Below are 20755 nucleotides of genomic sequence, written 5' to 3'. Positions count from 1 at the left end.
CATCTATTTGGTGCAATATCATCACCCAGCTGTGCTAGTTTCGCCCTAAGAAAAACTGCTGAGGACAACAGGGCAAAGTTTCCAGTACACGTGACAGACACAATCAAGCACAATTTCTACGTGGATGACTGCTTGAAGTCCCTGCCTTCAGAAGCAGAGGCCATGGCCCTGGTGAGACACCTGACAACTGTATGCCAGCTGGGTGGTTTTCAGCTGGTGAAATGGATTAGCAACAGCAGGTCAGTGTTGGAATCTATTGATGTAGAAAAAAGAGCTAAGGAAGTGAAACAATTGGATCTCGACAGAGACAATCTCCCTGTCGAGAGAACACTTGGACTGCAATGGTGTGCAGAAACTGACACTTTCAGGTTCAAAATGGCAGTTCAGGAAAGACCACTGACAAGACGAGGTATCTTGTCTGTAATAAGCTCAGTATACGATCCCATAGGATTTTTAGCTCCCTTTACCTTACCTGCCAAGTTGTTGTTGCAACATCTTTGTAGGTTGAGCTGTGGTTGGGATGATCACATTTCCCCAAACTACCAACTACAATGGGTGAGGTGGCTAGAAGATCTAAGAAAGCTCAGCACATTTAGCGTACCAAGATGCATCAAGCCCAAAGATTTTGGACAGCTCACAAATGCCCAACTACATCACTTCTCCGATGCCAGCGAGGATGGTTATGGTACAGTATCGTACCTGAGGCTGCAGAATGACAAGAAGAAAATTCATCTTGCATTCATTCTAGGAAAAGCAAGAGTTGCGCCATTAAAGAAAGTGACAATCCCAAGGATGGAACTAACCGCTGCTGTGCTTGCAGTTCGAATTGATAGGTTGTTGAAAGCAGAACTACAGCTAGAGTTGGAAAATTCAACCTTTTGGAGTGACAGCACAACTGTGTTAAAGTACATTGGGAATGAAACAAAGCGTTTTCACACCTTTGTGGCCAATAGGATCTCCACAATAAGAGAAGCTACTGCTGTCTCACAATGGAGGTATGTCGATACAAAGCAGAATCCTGCTGATGAGGCTTCACGTGGGGTGAAAATTGAGTACCTTCTCACAAGCAGCAGATGGATCCACGGCCCAGATTTTCTTCTTAAGAGTGAAGGGGAATGGCCTGTTAACATTGTAGATTCTGTTTCTATCAGCAGTACTGACCCAGAGGTCAAAGGAGAGGCTACAGTAAATGCTGTAGTCATTAAAGATGTCCTAAATGTAACAAACACTGTCAACACAGGTACACAGAATGCAACAAACCAGTTGATAACTTACTTCTCTTCATGGAAAAGGTTAAAAACCTCAGTTGCTTGCTTTCTACAGGTGAGAAAGATGTTGCTGCTGTTGAGTCAGAAGAGAAAAGAAATACAAGCTTCTGTGTTTAGCAGTGGACTTGACATAAGTCAACTAAAGGGCAAAGTGGAAAAGGAGATGCAAAGATTCAGAACCAAACTGACTGGTCAAACCATGTCCCCAGAAGATCTTGAAACCGCTGAAATGGCTATCATCCAATACTGTCAACTAGACAAGTTCAATGATGAAATAACTGTTTTGAAAGGGGGAACATCTGGAGTGAAGAAAAGCAGCCATATTTATAAACTTGATCCAGTGTTTGAAAAGGGGCTTTTGAGAGTGGGTGGAAGGCTCAGTAAAGCAGCAATGCCTGAGGGCATGAAACATCCAGTCATTTTGGCTAAAGACCAACATATCTCCACTCTCATCCTTCGCCACATTCATGAGCAGTTAGGACATTGTGGAAGAAATCACCTTCTTTCTAGACTTCGTCAGCGGTATTGGATCACCAGCGCAAATGCTGCTGCTAGAAAGATTCTTTCATCCTGCGTCATTTGCAGACGTTTTAGAGGAAAGCTGGGTGAACAAAAGATGGCAGATCTGCCAACAGACAGACTTCAACCTGACCTCCCACCATTCACAAATGTGGGTGTTGACTACTTCGGGCCTTTCGAAGTGAAGAGAGGCCGCAGCTTCATAAAACGCTATGGTGTTATCTTCACCTGCATGGCCAGCAGGGCAGTGCATTTGGAAATGGCATATTCTTTAGATACCAGTTCTTGTATTAATGCACTGCGCAGATTTATATCCAGAAGAGGTCAGGTATCTCACATCAGATCAGACAACGGGACTAACTTCGTAGGAACAGAACGTGAGCTGAGAGAGGCTCTGTCTGCTCTTAATCATCAAAAAATTCAAAATGCATTACTTCAGTCAGAAGTGAAATGGAGCTTCAATACTCCTGCTGCATCACATCATGGCGGAACATGGGAAAGACTCATTCGCATGGTCAGACAGGTGCTGAACTCAGTCCTTCATCAGCAAAGTGTGGATGATGAGGGGTTACAAACTCTTCTGTGTGAGGTGGAAGCCATATTAAATGACCGTCCCATCACCAAACTATCAGATGATCCTAACGACCTGGAACCCTTGACCCCAAATCATATCCTTCTGTTGAAAGGCAAACCTGCACTTCCACCTGGGCTTTTCGAAAAGAGTGATTTGTACACGAAACGACGGTGGAAGCAAGTTCAGTTCTTATCGGATCTCTTCTGGCACAGATGGGTTCGGGAGTACTTACCTCTGTTACAGGAACGACAACGGTGGTCCAAGGACAGGAGAAGCTTTGTCATTGGAGACATAGTCATTGTGGCAGACTCTACTGCCCCTCGCGGATCCTGGTTGTTAGGGAAAGTACTACAGACATTTCCTGACTCACAAGGACTTGTGCGGTCTGTTAAAGTACAGACCAAATGTAACATTCTGGAGAGACCAGTTACAAAGATTTGTCTTCTGCGGGAAGCTGGATAGAGACTGATGTATTGGACATATGCATGTATACATGGACATTATGAACTGAAACCACACATGTGCATAATGGATGTTTTATTGGCTTCAATTGTTTGTATGATGTTTAATTGTTATGTTATTATAGAGTAACAATTAGGGGCCGGTGTGTTGTAGCCAATTTTGATGTGTGTTTTATGTGTTTTGTCAGTAGTAAGTTGAATAGGGTGATGTTTTTCCGCTTGCACACCAGGGGGCATAGGTGGGGGAATCACAGTACGTATGGAGACTATATAAGGAAGTCACAGGTGTATGGCGTCAGGGAATTAGGATCTGAGGAAGCTCACAGTTTTTCAACCGTGCTTGTGTGCATGTGTGTTTATGGCTTGATGGATTCTGGTGTGTCCTGCAGTTAGTATGGTGTTTACTGTCCTTTGCTGATGTACGAACTCAACTTGCTTCAGAAGTGCAAGCAGCAGTGTTTTTTCAAGTAGTTTTATATACAAAATAAAGTGTTAACCGCATGCCATGGCAGACCTGATTATTTTGCACCATCACGCGTTGGAGATGACCTCATATTCCCTCTAGTGGCTTTATTTTTGAGGTACGATCGCCACTACACTCGCTGTGCGAGGACATGCACAGAGCGGCTGAAATGATAGTGTCTGTCTGTCAGTTATAATAACATATGACAAAAACAATTGTCTAAATTATGTTGCATATTCCTCAACAGTTCTTGTGCTGATATCACTAGTTGACATAGTACTATTTTCAGAAATCATAGGCTATGATATTGCGCAGGTGCACGTGATGCAACGCTGTCAGAGCCGACAGACTCGAGTGTGTCATTTCAGAGCAAAATATATATTTTTTTGCCTCCTTCAGGGAACGTGGGTTGCATACGCAACCAGGAAGCTATTAGACCTATCTATGGTGATCCCTGCTGGTCAGAACTGTGGAAATGCAACACAAACTCAGGCCAAACATGCATAAAAACACCTTTTACAAACACCTTGCAAATGTTTTGTTGAAAGTAAAATCTATCAAATGCAATTAACTAATCATATAATAATATTACATATCAAGTGTCTGTGTAGTATGTGTTCTTTTATCAATTTGTCAGAGCTTGTTTTGTTTGTTCCATGGATTGCTCAGCTAAACAGGCCAATAAGAAACAATTAACAATTAAGAAATGATTCCTTTAAATTATACTAATGTCTAATTAAAACGTGTACAAATTTATAAAACTGATTTATAAAGATCTGGTAAAACCCATTTGTTCAATGATTCGCCGCTGGGAGGGTGATCTCAGTGAATCCGCATGATTCATAGGTTCACAGAGATCATCGCCCTCCAGTGGCAAAACATTGAAAAATTTCTAAACGTTTCGAAACGGTTATGACGTAACGAAGCCCGAGCCTGTTACTGTAATCACATGACTTAGGCAGTTTGATACATGCTTTGAACCACTGATTTTTCGAATCAATCTTCATAAAGCAGTGTTTCGAAATCACCAATCACTAACTGTCATGAACCGCTCTGAAACATACAGGTTGAGGATCCAAGTGCAGTTTTATTAGGTTAATTTTAATTCAAATAACAGGCAAAAGATCAAAAACACAGGGCAAACAATCGAGTCCAAATCCTAGGCAAACAGGGAAATCCAGGAAACCAGGCAGGTGATCAAAAAAATCATAACACTGGAAACCAAAGAGCGAGTGCTCAGAGTTGCAGTGTGACACAAACAATGACTGAAAACACAGGGCTTATAAAGGCAGAGATAATACTGCTAAAAGTAATGAGAAATGAATCCAGGTAATGGATTATGGGAAATGCAGTTCGTTATACGATAATGGACTAGGGAGGAGTGTCCTCTGGTTGAGATCAAAGGCACCCCAGCTGGTGGATGTAACAGTTACCACATGATATAGCTGTTAAAATTGCCTGATTCTTCTGATTTGTCTGATTTTCTCATTATGATCTCCCTCCAGGAGAAAATGGCGAGCAGTCATTAACATTGCATTTAGGATTTTTTAAATTGAATACACAATTTTAAATAAAACAATATTATTAGCATTAAAGTCGACATGAATTGGAAGTTGCGATGGTCTTTTCTTTGGTTGTCCAGGTTACACGTCATCAGAGAAGAGATTAAAGATTACGAGGGCACATGAATACAAATAAAAAAAAGATGATGTGCACGGATAAATCATTTATTATAAATATAGCAAGCAAGAATTTTTCAATTTTGCTTTCATGTTGCAATGCATATTTAAAAATGTTTTTGAATCTCTGGTTTCTCTCTTCTGCTTTAATGATGACAGCAGCACAAGAGCTGCATGAACTCTACAAGTGTGTGTAAAACCTGATGAAAAGATGCAAAGAGCAGCTTGTGCTTCAATGAGAGTAAGAACATTTGGTCATTTGTTCAAAGGAGTTGATCAGTTTCACAAATGTTACTTGATTAGTGACCTAGAAATTGTGCGGACTCTGAAATATTTATTCGATGTCTCAACTTTCAAAATGAGCCTCCGACTTTCCTGTAGCTCAAACACTAGAGCATGGCGCTAGCAACGCCATGGTCATGGGTTTGATTCCCAGGGAAAGAAAAACTGATTAAAATAGGTACATGTACAATGCCTTGAATGCGATTTAAGTTGTTTTGTATAAAAAATCATCTGCAAAAAAGCATCTGCTGCATAAATGCTAATGCTGACATTTCTACAACCATTCTGGTGCTCATGGCCCCTTTGGTCTTCTGGAGGATGACCCATAAGGGCCAGCGATTAACAGAAAGTACTGTACTGTTCAACATCAGCTGCTTTGTAGTATTTTTAGGTCTGTCATCCCCTCATTCTGCCAGTGCTACACATCCCAGCCCAGTGCTATGTAACAGACTGTTGCAATATGTATCTAACAGTCCAGCACTTCACAAGAGGACACAACATCACACAAAGTCAAAAGTACTTGAAACAAGGTAGGTTTGAGCATTACATTTACATTTTACTCATATATATATATTTTTTTTATTCAAAGTGACTTACAAATGAGGAAACTTTTTTTTTTTTTGAAAGATCCCACATTGTTTTACTAAAAATATATGTGTATGTATCTAAAATAGGACATAGGGTAGACTGGGGCTAATTGTCACAAGTCTTATAGCTCAGTAACTATAAGCTTTTGAGTCAAAACTACAATTGCACAAATGCTTCTTCTGTGTTTTTATAACTGTTTTATCATTTAAAATTTAATAAGTTATTTAATACGAGGTTCCATTGTAACTTACCCCATATAGTGTGACAATGCAATAACAGTTCGATGTTCAACATCTGACCTTCAAAAATAAACTCACCCAGAGAAATATTCACGGGAGTAAAATGTGCAGCATGCTCCAACCGCTATAATATCAATAATATTGAAATCATCAGAATTCGTCAGCCACCTGTATTTCACCTCATGCTTCGGGTTTAGTTGCATTAAAGAACACGGGTGGTAGGGTGACTTTAGTCTCAGCCTCAGACGTCACGCCCACGGAACGTCTGAAGGTCTGGCTACGCGAGACTAGGGTGACTTTGACTTCAGAAGTTGCACCAGCTTTAAATGTGCATGTCTCTTACTCTGATTCCTTGAAACAATTAATTACAAATTTATGTGTCGTCAGAACAGATATTAGATTTGTTGGCAGTAGTAGCTAAAATCAAATTCTGTGGCTTTAAATACATGAAATATATCCTATTCTGGGTGTGAGGCTTTACAGAGATCTTTTTTGCTAGTCCAGTAATGGCCATACCTGTAAGGAGTGCATTTATTCATTATGCACTGAGTTAGATGGAGTTATCAAAGTGCCTTCATGAAAATATGTGATTACCACAGTGCTATGAGTAGTGTGTAAGTGCAAGAACATGGGTTTAGCACAGTAATGCGCTTAAGGATTTCTTCTATGTGCCATTCACTCTAAGGCTTTTTGTAATTACACTGGATATAATTGCATATATATATAGGCTAAACCAGATTTTTGTTCCAGATCTTTGTCTGAAGAAAATGTGAATGTTTGCCTATTCAGAAATCACACCTGAAAACTCTAAAATGTTTGGGGGCGGATTTTTTATTTCTTTTTTATTTCTTGGAATCAGAAGTTGAAATCGTTTCTGTAAGTTCTGATATTAGAATTGAACTACATGTTGTTTAGGTTGCAACATTTTGTTGGTGGTTGAAACAACACCAATTTGGTATGAGACAGTGGTTAAATTGGGCCGGGGCTCGTTTTTGTCCTGATGTGCCTGTTTGCAGTCAGTTGCCTACTGGAAATTATGTCACATACAATTTGTTGAAAGTGATGCTTTTGAAAACATATTTCTGACAATAAATGAAAGATTTTTGAAATGGCAAGTCTATTTTGTCTCGGCGGAGCTGAGATGAGAACAATCGGAACACAGCCGTATTCTTGTTCAGCTGCTTAATCTCGTTGTCAGTCGACCATGATTGCGCACCGCTCGCCCATGTGCATCTAGGTGACACGGATAAATGTACGCAGCAATAATGAATGTTCCTGGGAGAGCCGTAGTTGCGCGGGATGTGGAAGCGCGCAAAAGTTCCAGAAATGTACAAAAAGTGCCCTGGCCTTGAATGACAAGGTAAGGAAAATAAGACTAAATCAAAATTAAATAACCAAGACTAGGTTGACCATGTGATTTTTCTCTGGAGATGTTTTGAGCATTTTACTTCAGACACCGGATTATCAGCAAACTGCCAAAAGAACTGCTAGCTGGCTACTCAAAATAAACTAGCAATCTATTCAGTCTGCATATTTGTGTTTGATCTGTGTGAATTACGGAAATATAAGACTTGCTAGACCTACTTTTAGCTACCAAGCAACCTTACCACAAGGATAGATTGATTTTATTTTTGTGACTTGTGCACAAAATCTTGTCAATCTTGTCACTATATCATAACAAGGTAATACAATATGTAATCAAGTGATGACTGATTAACAGTAGCCTAATATAAATGCTAAATGTCCTAATACCTGTTGATACTACAACAATGCAAAGTATATGCTCTTAACCTTGCAGTTTTTCACATATCATGTAAGACTCAATTTCTCCATTTCTTTGCACAAAACTCTTCAGAAAGTGCCATTTAATGGTTTATTAAAAAAAAAAAAAAAAAAAATCCCGGCCCCCCTAGGGAGAGCCCCACCCCACCCACATACATAATAAATCCCAATTTAACCCCTGGTAAGAGATGACCATAAAATTACTATTTAAACAAATTTACAGTTTTAATAATATGAATTGATAATATGGAATGACAAAAACAAAAAGTTTTATCAAATGATAAACCTCAAACATCACATTTCACCCTAATAAATGATTATGTATAATATATATATTTATATATTGTCACGAATTGCGTGGAAGCAAAGGCGGTTGTCGGATCTAAATGCAGCAGTAGACTTTAATAATGCAGACTAAACTCAGAACAGACAAGACACTCGTGGTACGTAAATACATTCATTCAATAACTGACAAAGACAGGGCAGAAACACAGGGCTTAAATAATCAGAGACAAACGAGCAGACAGGATAACAAGGGGGCGTGGATAACAAGAAACACCTGGGACAACTAATGACAAGACACTAATGACACTAAACATGACAGGACACAAGACCCACATTATGACATATATATATATATATAATTAGTCTGAATAAAAGTAAAGTAAAATAAAATCTGAGGTAAACATAACTTGACGATACTTTGATATTTTGTTCTACACGTAAACTGCACAAACACACACCCCAAGCTGTCTTATTTAATATTTTAAAAAGTACATTTTCAAAAATGAACATAACTGCTTCAAAATTCACGTTTTTGATGTGGGTATGTGTAATTCACGTTGTAGAACAAAACGTCAAACTATGGTCAAGTAATGTCTACCACAGATCTTATTTTACACAGAAATCATAAGTTATAAAACCCCATAGGAAAATCTTGAAGGAACCAGTGGCGAATTTGTCTTCCGGGTTCTGCTGTCATACCTATTTTTTATTAGGCACAATATCATACAGCATACGGTTTTCTGAATATGTTTTAGTGCATTGCTATGCAGTTTCTATGGTGTTCATGGTTGGTTGCTAGGTGGTTACTTACTGGCCCAAGTCAAAAGACCCCTCCATTATATTATTTAGTTATGGTTCAGTCACTCTTTCAGTGCAACTTATTTGATTTATTTCCCCTCTTGGCATCATCCACCGGGTAAAAATAGTAAGTCTAATTGCTTAGAAAAGTAAAAGCTCACCTCTGCTCAACAAGCCTCACAGTTATCATCATTCATGTCTGGAGCACAAACAGTGAAGGACGGGAAGAGAAGAGGTTACTGGCATCCTGCATGTGTCTGGTGCTGAAAGGCTTTAATAACCTCTACACCTTTACCAGTGACCTCCACAACTACAAAATGAACAACAGCAACTCTGAGGCATTAGGGGAACCCCCGTTTACACTCTGACCTCATGGCTGACCCTAGGATATGAGCAACAAAGCAAACACGATTGCAACAAAGCTGCAAAGATGACTCAATCCAAACAAGGACGGATTGAAGATATCCCAAAGGAAGACGCTATCAGTGTAGTTCTGCATAAAGAGTGGAAGTTAAAGATTGGTGGGTCATCAATCACTGATGGCAAAACATGTAGAATGACAGCAGGACCTCAATCAGTCAATACAAAAGAGCCAATCAAGAGCTCTGTGTTTGAAAAGTAGGCAATGATGGATAGAGATGAACAGAGGTCACTGGCTAAACGCCAACTGTCTGAAACAAGGAAAAAAAATATTGTATCCTAGATTAATGAATAACACAATGAAGAAATAGGAAGAGTCAAGGAAGACGTCAACCACTGCCTCAGGAAAACAAACATTAAATGGGACAGGTCCAGAATAAAACTTCAAAAGGACCTAATCCCGAGCCCTGAGGGCTTCCACAAGGTTGACACACGCAATCAAAAATGGAAGAGAGGTGATAGAGATCAGATGTCTTACTTGTATGTCTGTGTTTTTGGATGAGTAAGTAGTTTGATATGTGTTCATTTGGGTTTGTAATTTGCAGCTCTGAATCAAGCAGATTTTTTCGGTGCAAGCAATCACTCAGACAATCACACAGGGGGCGAGTGGTGATTTAGACAAACTGTGTGCCATCTGCGTGCCATCCAACATTGGTCAGTTTCAGTCTTTCTCTCATACACACATACTCAAGGGTATCTTCCACATCCGCTTGTTACAGTTTTTTTTTTTTTTTTTTACTTTTTACTGATTTAATTATGTCCTTTTCCTCTGTACAATAAAAGCTTGGCATAACTTGAACTGTGATGCTGCTACACCATAGCAGGATTTAATGGGCTCTATGCACGGCGGTGCATGACGTATTTCCGGTGAAATTTAAGGATGCTTGATTACTTCCGCCGATCGTAGAGCGCTGCTACATGCCGAGAACTGATGTGGGATTCTATACTCTTTGACACTAAAGGAACATTAGTCACAAAACAGCAACCTCTCATTTTGTTTATGCTTTTTTTGCTTTATTTTAAATAAAAATAACATATATTTATATATATATATAATGGCATCTAAATGAATGAAAGTATCGTTTCAAAGACGGGAGGACAGCACCTCTAGCCACCACTGCTGTGTGCCGCAGAGTACAGCATCTGCAAAATTTAACACATTTCTCAGTTTCCACACGTTTCCTAAAGGCAAGGAAATACAGAAGAGATGGTTAGTTAATATAAGACGAGACCATTTTACAGTTACATACCAGTGAAGAGTGTGTAGCCGACATTTCCAAAGTACAGACCTGATCGAGCCGCAAACTTCAACCGGACGCAGACGACTGAAAAATGGAGCGGTCCCGGTGCTTTTTCAGTGGAACAACTTCAGTATTCCAGCCCCACGGACTGGAGGTTGGGAAAGGGTAGAGCGACCAAACATAGACACATTGCCTACTGAAGCCCCCTCTATGGATGTGGAATATTCGGACCACGACTACTGCTCCAGTGCTGAGCCTGCTGCCCTGGATTTGTTCCTGGACCACACTGAAGATCAAAGCGCGGAAATAGCGAGGCTGCAAAAACGAATTGAGGAGATAACCCTCAGCAGCAGGTTCTGTTTGGAGCGGTTTGCTGCCTCCGATGATGACATTAGGTTTTTCACAAGGTAAGCACACATTAATTTTCCTTCACCTAACCACATGTCCTGCAGGAGTGACCAACAACAGTAATCTCATGCAATCCCTCTCTTGCCTGGCAAGTCCCAAAGGACAGAATATGTTACACACCGATATATGTGTATTATTCTGTAAATTCTGGCATTAGGAATTGTATTCTATCTCATAATATGTTGTTGTATTAATGGGAATTACAACTAGGATGCTAATAAATCTGCAACTTAAAATGGTCTATGGGCACTTAACATACCATCAAATAAAATATGGGTTGACAACACTTTATTTGACGGTGTCCCTGTTAGTGTAATTTAAGTATTGAGTAATATTAATGAACTAGATGTACTTACTGTAGGGCTAGGTGCATGTAATTATGTCTAATTTATAGTTATCACTATAATAAATAACATGCAAAATCTGTACATTTAGTAACACATTAAAATAAAGTGTTACTTAAATGCTGTATGTCCCACAGGTTTGCAACTCATGCCCACTTAATGGCCTTTTGGAGGCAGATAGAGCCAGCAACAGCCCACATAGCAATTTTTCTCTGGCCCAGCTCCGGCCCACACAACCAGCTTTTGCTTGGCCCACATACCGCAATGAATGACGGTACTAGTGTGGACCAGGTCTGGATTCCAGACAAGGGCCACACATGGACCAAGGCCCCGTCCACACTACTGCGTTTTCGTTTAAAAACGGAGACCTTTTGCTACGTTTGCACCTCCCGTCCACACTAAAACGGCAAAAACGGAGACCCAAAACGGGGAAGTTTAGAAACGCTGCCGACCCGTTTTTCGTTTTGAATCTCCGGAGGGCGTTTTAGTGTAGACGGGTCAAAACGGAGGACTTTAGAAACGTTGACGTAGAGGCTCACGCTCGGCTCTATGATTGGGTGTCATCAGTCATGGCGTATATCTTTGCTAGCAGCTGTTGTACAAGTAAATTCTGCATTTTACAACGCTATAACTGCCTACATGCGCCGGAGTCAAGCTATTATTCGAGTGATCTGTGACAATTCCCATGTGCAGCGGCGGCGTTGACCGTACGGAGCGTCGGTTTGGGGTTAACCCAGAGCATGGTGGGATAATTTTATCAATGAAGTTGTGTTTACACCGGGACGCGCATGCCCAGTGTTGGTGAATGGTCACGTGATCCACGTTTTCAGTCGTTTTAATGTGGACGGAGATCAATTCTAATACGCAGCTAAAACGCTGGTGTGGACGGAGATCGTATTCGTTTTAATTATCCGTTTCTAAACTAAAACGCAGTAGTGTGGATGGGGCCCAAGTCTCAGCCAAGTTAATTACCCATAACTGGCCCAGAATTGGGCCAGATCAAAATGTAACATTGGAACCAAAACATAACCTTAAGTAAACCATATCAACACCATATTTAAGCAGAAAGGCCAGAACTGAGCCACACCGGAGACTGAAACCCAGGTGAACTAAACCTGGCAGCCACAATATGGGCCACAGATGGGCCATTACAGATCCATATCTCAGCCACCTGTATGACCATAGCTGGCCCTATTCTGGTCTGGACCAGATGAGTTCCACGTCAGCCTCAACACCACCATAACCAAGCCACTTACACACCCCTCCCAAATGAATAGGCATAACAAGACAGTATTCTGAACAAATATTTAATTGTGTTAAACATCAAAGCATTAGCATCTGACATTTCTCTCTCTAAAATGACACTCCTCTCTCAGTTCAAAAAAAAAAAAAAAAAAAAAAAGTGCCGTTTTTTTGGTTCATGACGTTTCACTTTAAATGTTACTTGATCATCCATGTTTCTGGTCATCAAGTTTCATTGCTTTGCCTAATGCTTGAACGTCCATGTTTCTGGTCACGAACAAGATTCACTAAACATATTACACTAGAACATGTTTATTTCTAGCCATCAACAAGTTTCACTTCACAAAACACTTGAACGTCCACGTTTATGGCTAGGAACAAGTAGCACTCTTCAAATGACTCTGAAACAGTCATGATTCTGTCACTGAACAAGTTGAACTCTGGACAGAGCTTTTGAACATCCATGCCTAAAGCCTGTTAACCAGTCATATTGTCCATGCACTTTGCTCTCCATCCTTTCTTTTCGTCCACCATCTCTGTCTGGGTCCAGATACAGCCATCTTTTAACGGTGGAATCAATGAAAGCATAAGCGTAAGTTCTACCAGAAAGACTCCATTGCACGTCACTAATTTATAATTCCACGCAACCAATCACAGCTCGACATTGAATATAAAAGACTGATCCTACCGTTCCATGTTGTTGCCCGCAGGTGTCGTAGCAAAGTTTTCGATGCCAATTACGTTTCCATTCAGTTCGCAGAAACAGGCGCTGGCGTTCACTTACTCGCGTTTCGATACCAAACATAACAACACAAGTCACATCGTTGATTTCGATCTCAGCAACTTTCGCGATGCGCGAGTGCGACACACTTGTGTAAGAAACAAACGTGTGGCAGCTTTAAATCTCATGAGAGTCGATCTCCACTCAGTGTTTTTCAAATAGTTCCCCTTTTACTACGATTAAACTTCATTCAGGTAAGTATATTAACTTGCTACTCTTCTGTTCCCTTCAAGACGTGAAGTTCAAATGTGGTGATGCGGTAGCTTTAAAGGAGAACTCCGGCGCAAAATGAACCTTTGGTCTAATTACACATTGTTACCTAGTCAACCGTTATCTGAGATTTGTTTTCATGATTATCGAATGTAAATAGTTTTATCTCTAAAAACAGTTTAGCCTATAAAGCTAGTATAACGCTAGTATATTGGGCATAGATCAATGACAAATAAAAATCGCTTGTTAATACCACTAACAAGGCTCAAAATAGCCCCACACTAACACGGTAGCATAATGAGGGTCCCTACCTTCAAACCGAAGCATTGAGAACTTTGTCAGTGTCCAGACAGTTTAATAAGAAGATATTTTAAACATACAGTCAACTTCGCGTATACAGGCAGGAGCCATCTTTGAAATACAGCCTTTACCAGTCGATCTACGAACGCCGATCCAAGTGCGCTGGTGAGATGTGAACGAGCTATAAGTTGTGATAAGGTGAGCGCGAACAGCAGGCTTGGATCGGCGTTCGTAGATTGACTGGTAGAGACTGTATTTCAAAGATGGCTCCTGCCTGTATACGCGAAGTTGACTGTATGTATTAAATATCTTCTTATTAAACTGTCTGGACACTGACAAAGTTCTCAATGCTTCGGTTTGAAGGTAGGGACCCTCATTATGCTACCGTGTTAGTGTGGGGCTATTTTGAGCCTTGTTAGTGGTATTAACAAGCGATTTTTATTTGTCATTGATCTATGCCCAATATACTAGCGTTATACTAGCTTTATAGGCTAAACTGTTTTTAGAGATAAAACTATTTACATTCGATAATCATGAAAACAAATCTCAGATAACGGATGACTAGGTAACAATGTGTAATTAGACCAAAGGTTCATTTTGCGCCGGAGTTCTCCTTTAAAATAACTGCCGATGCTGCAGTCTGCAACGCAACATACGGCAACACTTTAAACAGTAAACAGTGGGCCGAATAGCTCATTGAAATGGTAAGTGTATGCAAAGATTCACGTAACGTTAACTACATCGTCACGCACTCACGGCCAGTTGCAAAATACTATCAACTGGGTTGCTGAATAGAATTTAATCAAGCTTAAGAGTAACTTTGTTATTAAATCGCATATGTATATGCCATATATTACAGCTCGCGCTCCTCATCTGCTCACTCACCATTGTGAGAGACGAGACGAATTGCCTTCCATCTTAAAGGAGCAGTACCTATTAAGGCTATTAAACTTGTTTTACGCCCTTCTCTGAATTTGTTATTGTTCCGGTAATGCATTTATGGAGATGTTTTTTCAATCACTTCCCGAGCGCCGGAAAGATCTCGACTTATACCTTGATGATTGCAGACTTCAACTAATAAAAGGGGGCACACTATTTAATCTCAGCTCGTTTTCTGTAAATAAACTATCTCTTATTCGATCATAAATCAACAGCAATTAATAGTTCAAATTTATATATATATATAAAAAAAAAACAATATTACAAAAATAATAATACATATAGCCATGTTTTAACAGCGTGCATGGCTCATGCATCCAAGAAAAAGCGTTTCTAACCGTGTTTTACAGGTTATTTGATCAGGGGAATTCGCATCTGTTTCAAAACATTTTAATTTGGCTCGTGGCTTGTCTATTTCCGATTTACGTCTTTCTCCCACCTTTTAAATGTATTTAAGTTTTCAAAAACAGATTCTTCTGGAGTCTCTGGCGTTGTTATATCTAAAGTCTATAATTCCTATTGCCCCTATACTTCTTTGGTCATATCTCAAAGCATGACCACACTTCAATACTCCCTTTTTTTCATATAAGCGAACGGTCTTCCAATGACAAAGCACTGGTTTTGAACTCATGTAGCTTCCTCCTTAATTCTCCGGTCTTTCTCCACATATATACACTGGGTATTCCTTTCGTATCGGAGCCACAACAACAGTAGCCGAATGCAGCGTTCCCGACTCCCCTATCCAAATGCTTGGTAGATGGTCGTCCACAGCATACAAGACCTACATCAGATCCGACACGTATGTTCTACGAATGCTCAACAAGCCCTCTCAACCGACATTCGAGGTAAATTTCTTCGCTAGCTACTGGTGGTGGTTAACAATCCATACATCTATCATACGTCCGCTTTTCACTGCTAATCTGTTTAGTTACACGCAGTCAATCGTGGCCTTCTTTATTTCGTTCTTTACCATCAACTCATCCCATAATTGATTAATGAAGAATAGCTTTGAAAATACCATAATAACAACGCTCCAAGGCTATTCGTATCCTTGCTCATGTCTATCGTAACTTTCGGTTCTGATTGCTGCAATATTTTTAAGCCTATCACAGCTTCTGAAATTCTACGATTACTGCCATTTTATGACCAATCTTGGGCTATTTCATTATGTTGTCGAAGCTTTCGACTTGATTTCGTTCTCGACGCACGAATTCTGCCTATCGAGGCATAACTTGTGTGAGCTTTCACGATTGTAATCCAAAGCCAAATATTTCATGGCTGATCGCGGGCTTCGTTGATAAATGCATATCGTAGCTTTCCTGGTTTAATCATCTTAACGTTATATCTCTACCTATTGTGGCTCCTCGGAAAAGTCTTCCTGGCTTTAGCTTTTATCATAATAAATATAAGGTCAATCATGGACCTATTTTACGAATACTGGTATCGTTTCATGGCTAAACGTAGCCTATTACATTATTGCTATCGAAGCTTTCGACTAATCTCAGTTCTGATGCATGAACTCAGCCAATCGAGGCATCAGCCTATCTAGGCTTCACTATTAAACAAGCTTTCATGATTGTACTCTAAGCCAAATATTTCATGGTCGATCGGGGCCTTCGTTCATAAACGCATATCTTAGCTTTCCTGATTGTAATTATCTTAATGTCATATCTATGCCTATCATTGCTCTTCTGAAAAGTCGCCTTGGCTTCAGCTTTCTATCATCATATATGTAAGGTCAATCATGGACCTATTTTACGATCACTGGTAATGTTTCATTGCTAAACGACGCCTATTACATTAATGCCATCGAAGCCTTCGACTAATCTCAGTTCTGATGCATGAACTCGGCCATATCGAGGCATCGGCCTATCGAGGCATCGGCCTATCGAGGCATCGGCCTATCGAGGCATCGGCCTATCGAGGCATCGCTATCGAACAAGCTTTCATGATTGGAACCCTAAAGACAAATATTTTATGGCCGATCGCGGCCTTTGTTCATAAAGGCATATCGTAGCTTTCCAGGTTGTAATCATCTTAATGTCATATCTATGCCTTTCGTGGCTCCTCTGAAAAGTCGCCTGGCTTCAGCTTTTTATCATTTTATATATATAAGGTCAATCACGGACCTATTTTACGATCACTGGTAATGTTTCATTGCTAAACGAAGCCTATTACAATAATGCTATCGAAGCCTTCGACTAATCTCAGTTCCGATGCATGAACTCGGCCATATCGTGGCATCGGCCTATCGAGGCATCGGCCTATCGAGGCATCGGCCTATCGAGGCATCGGCCTATCGAGGCATCGGCCTATCGAGGTTTCGCTATCGAACAAGCTTTCAGGATTGGAACCCTAAAGACAATTATTTCATGGCTGATCGCGGCCTTTGTTCATAAATGCATATCGTAGCTTCCTGGTTGTAATCATCCTAATGTCATATCTATGCCTATCATGGCTCCTCGGTAAAGTCTCCCTGGCTTCAGCCTTTATCATTATAAATATAAAGTCAATCATGGACCTATTTTTCGATTACTGGTATTGCGTCATGGCTAAACGTAGCCTATTACAGTAATGCTATCGAAGCTTTCGACTTATCTCGATCTGATGCATGAACTCAGCCTATCGAGGCATCAGCCTATCGAGGCATCACTATTGAACAATCTTTCATGATTGTACTCTAAGCCAATTTTTTTATTTTTTTTCATGGCCGATCGCAGCCTTCGTTCATAAACTCAAATCGTAGCTTTCCCGATTGTAATCATCTCAATGTCTTATCTCTGCCTCTTGTGCCTCCTCGGAAAGTCGACCTGGCAACTGCCCTTATCATTTATAAATATATGGTTAATCACGGACCTATTTTACAATCACTGTGATCGTTTCATGGCTATATGTAGCCTATTACATTTATGCTATCGAGCTTTCAACTAATCTCGGTTCCGATACATGTACTCAGCTTTCATGACTGTACGAGCTTTCATGACTGTACGCTAAAGCAAATATTTTGCGCGTATCGTAGCTTCCCTGATAGCAGTTATGCCAATGTGCCATCTCTGCCTTTCGTGGCTCCTCGGGAAGTCGCCTGGCGACAGCCTCATTATTTATAAATGTAAAGTCAATTACGGACCTATTTTTAAAGAAAGACGAGGGCTGGTGCATATGCTATTTAACTTTGCTTTTATTTATTTTCTCCCTATATTCATACCCAGGATGAATGCATCTTAAAATCTCAGCCTATCGAGGCTTCATTTAAAATCTCCATCTCAAGTTTTGGGGGGAGATGTGGCTTCTGTTCATATTCAGAAGATGAGAAGTTCAGCTCACATATAGTGACATTCCCAATTTCGATCTTTTAAAGCTTCTAATCAATTATCTTTATCTCAGTATATCTCATAGGTTTAATCTTTCACATACGGTTCTGACACATGAACTAAGCCTATCGAGGCATCAGCATGAACTAAGCCTATCGAGGCACCAGCCTATCGAGGCACCAGCCTATCGAGGCACCAGCCTATCGAGGCACCAGCCTATCGAGGCATCAGCCTATCGAGGCATCAGCCTATCGAGGCATTAGCCAATCGTGGCTCATTTCATAAACACATGATATTACATTTAATCTCGGTTCTGACGTATGGACTAAGCCTATCGAGGCATCAGCCTATCGAGGCATTAGCCTACTGTGGCCTCAGACAATCGTGTCTTATTTCATAAACACATATTACATTTAAATCTCGGTTCTGTCGCATGAACTAAGCCTATCGAGCCATCAGCCTATCGAGGCTTAATGAACAGTTTTAATGATTACTTAAAGCCTACTATCATGGGCAGTCGAGGCTTTCGTATGTATGTATCTTAATAACTCAGCCTATCAAGGCTTCGTTAAAATCCCCATTTCAAGTTTTGCGGCCAGACGCGGCTTCGTTCACATTTAAAAATAAGCTCTGCCCATATAGAGTGACATTCACTCTCGATCTTGCTGAAGTCTCTTATAAGTTATCTTATCTCAGAACATATCGTAGTTTTAATCTTTTACGCTCAGTACTTGACTTTAAGATAAGCAATTAAAAGTCGTCTTATTGTCTTCCCTATTATTAATCCTACTGTATGCCTTTCAGAATCCTCATAGGTATGTATGGAATTCATCACATTTTCCTTACTTTTTGGGGGTAGGCTCCGCCCCTGCCTCTAACATCAGGCAGGACCTACAAGCTAACATTCAGACCCTAACGGAGGACGAGGCCTACGCCAAAGAGGCCTACGCCAAAGAGACGGAGCTTGTCGAGCATCTACCTTTATTTTCGTCTGTAAACTCTTTTCACAAAATAAATTCTATTTATTTGAGAACTCTTCTGAGTCTTTATGGTAGAAATGAAAGCGTAAGCGTAAGTTCTACCAGAAAGACTCCATTGCACGTCACTAATTTATAATTCCACGCAACCAATCACAGCTCGACATTGAATATAAAAGACTGATCCTACCGTTCCATGTTGTTGCCCGCAGGTGTCGTAGCAAAGTTTTCCCCCATCCTCCCCACCACCACCAGAATGGCTCCCGTCCACTCGTCGGGGGGTAGGCTCCGCCCCTGCATCTAACATCAGGCAGGACCTACAAGCTAACATTCAGACCCTGACGGAGGACGAGGCCTATGCCAAAGAGGCCTACGCCAAAGAGACGGAGCTTGTCGAGCATCTACCTTTATTTTCGTCTGTAAACTCCTTTCACAAAATAAATTATATTTATTTGAGAACTCTTCTGAGTCTTTATGGTAGAAATGTCTTTCTCTGTGGCATCAGATGTTAGACGGTTATGTCTCACAGCCGCTGAAAAACACAATGGTGACGGTGTATAATTAACTTATGCATCATCAGGTAATGTGGATATTGAATAAAATGCAATATTACAACAAAACCTGAACCCAGATTCAAATTCAAATTTTGACTGTCTACTACAGGCGAAAGATCATTTAAGATCATGTTTATTTTTACTTTTGTTCAACCTTGAGCTTGTATTGATGCATATACATAAGATGTTCTCTCCCTCCTTCACTTTCTTAATCTCTAATATAGTGCATTCATGCTGGTTCCAGATTTGTTTTTTCCATTCATGCTTTAAGCATTTAAGTAAAGAGAGAAAGAGAGAAAAAAAAACCTTTGTGAGGTCAATCTCTACACTGAACTTTGATTTAAAGGATTTTTTTTTTTTTGAAAACTGGACAAAAAGACAAAAGGTACAAGACTGTGTAATTAAAGGCTTTATAAAAAGAACTGCAATCCCATGTAGCACTACATAATCAAATTAAAAACAGCATGACAGTGCAGTTTTTCAAAAAGAATTCCACTTTCAAAATATTATTTAAACAAATAATAATAATTTAAAAATAAAAAAGCAAGCTGATGGCTTAGGTAGAACTGACTACAATCAATTAACAAACTAGCTCACATAAAGTCTGTCTTTGCAGGTTTACAAAATGGTGTTAAAATTCCATTTCCATTTTAGACTGGAATGTTTACTTCCAGAACCTGACTGTTGCACTATGTACTTCATCTGCTCTCTCCTTTTCCTCTGCCCTTCTCTTCCCATATCCTCTTTTTGTCCTCCCATGCTCTCTTCTTCTACTCATCTTAAAACTTGAAAATCTATTAAAATAACTTTTTTATATTAAAAGTATAAATGACCATTTATATTTGTAAGGATCCACCCACCAGCCCAAAAGGCAGTGGCCTGGTCGAAGGTTTAATATTGTCTTTTACTTGCACTTCAAAAATTTTCAGGATTTAATTTCATGTTTAGTCTTGCTCCATGTTCAATCTGACTCTAATTTCAAGTGATCATTTAATTTAGGTAATATTACTAATTAAAAACTGATCACAAAAATCAATTGTATGTTAATTTAGATATTGATTATTATGGAAATCCGACACTTTCATATTCA

The sequence above is a fragment of the Rhinichthys klamathensis genome, unplaced genomic scaffold (genome assembly GCF_029890125.1).
Source record: "Rhinichthys klamathensis goyatoka isolate OS25496 unplaced genomic scaffold, OSU_Roscu_1.1 h1tg000068l_1, whole genome shotgun sequence".
NCBI classification, from domain to species: domain Eukaryota; kingdom Metazoa; phylum Chordata; class Actinopteri; order Cypriniformes; family Leuciscidae; genus Rhinichthys; species Rhinichthys klamathensis.
This window is presented reverse-complemented; position numbering follows the sequence as displayed.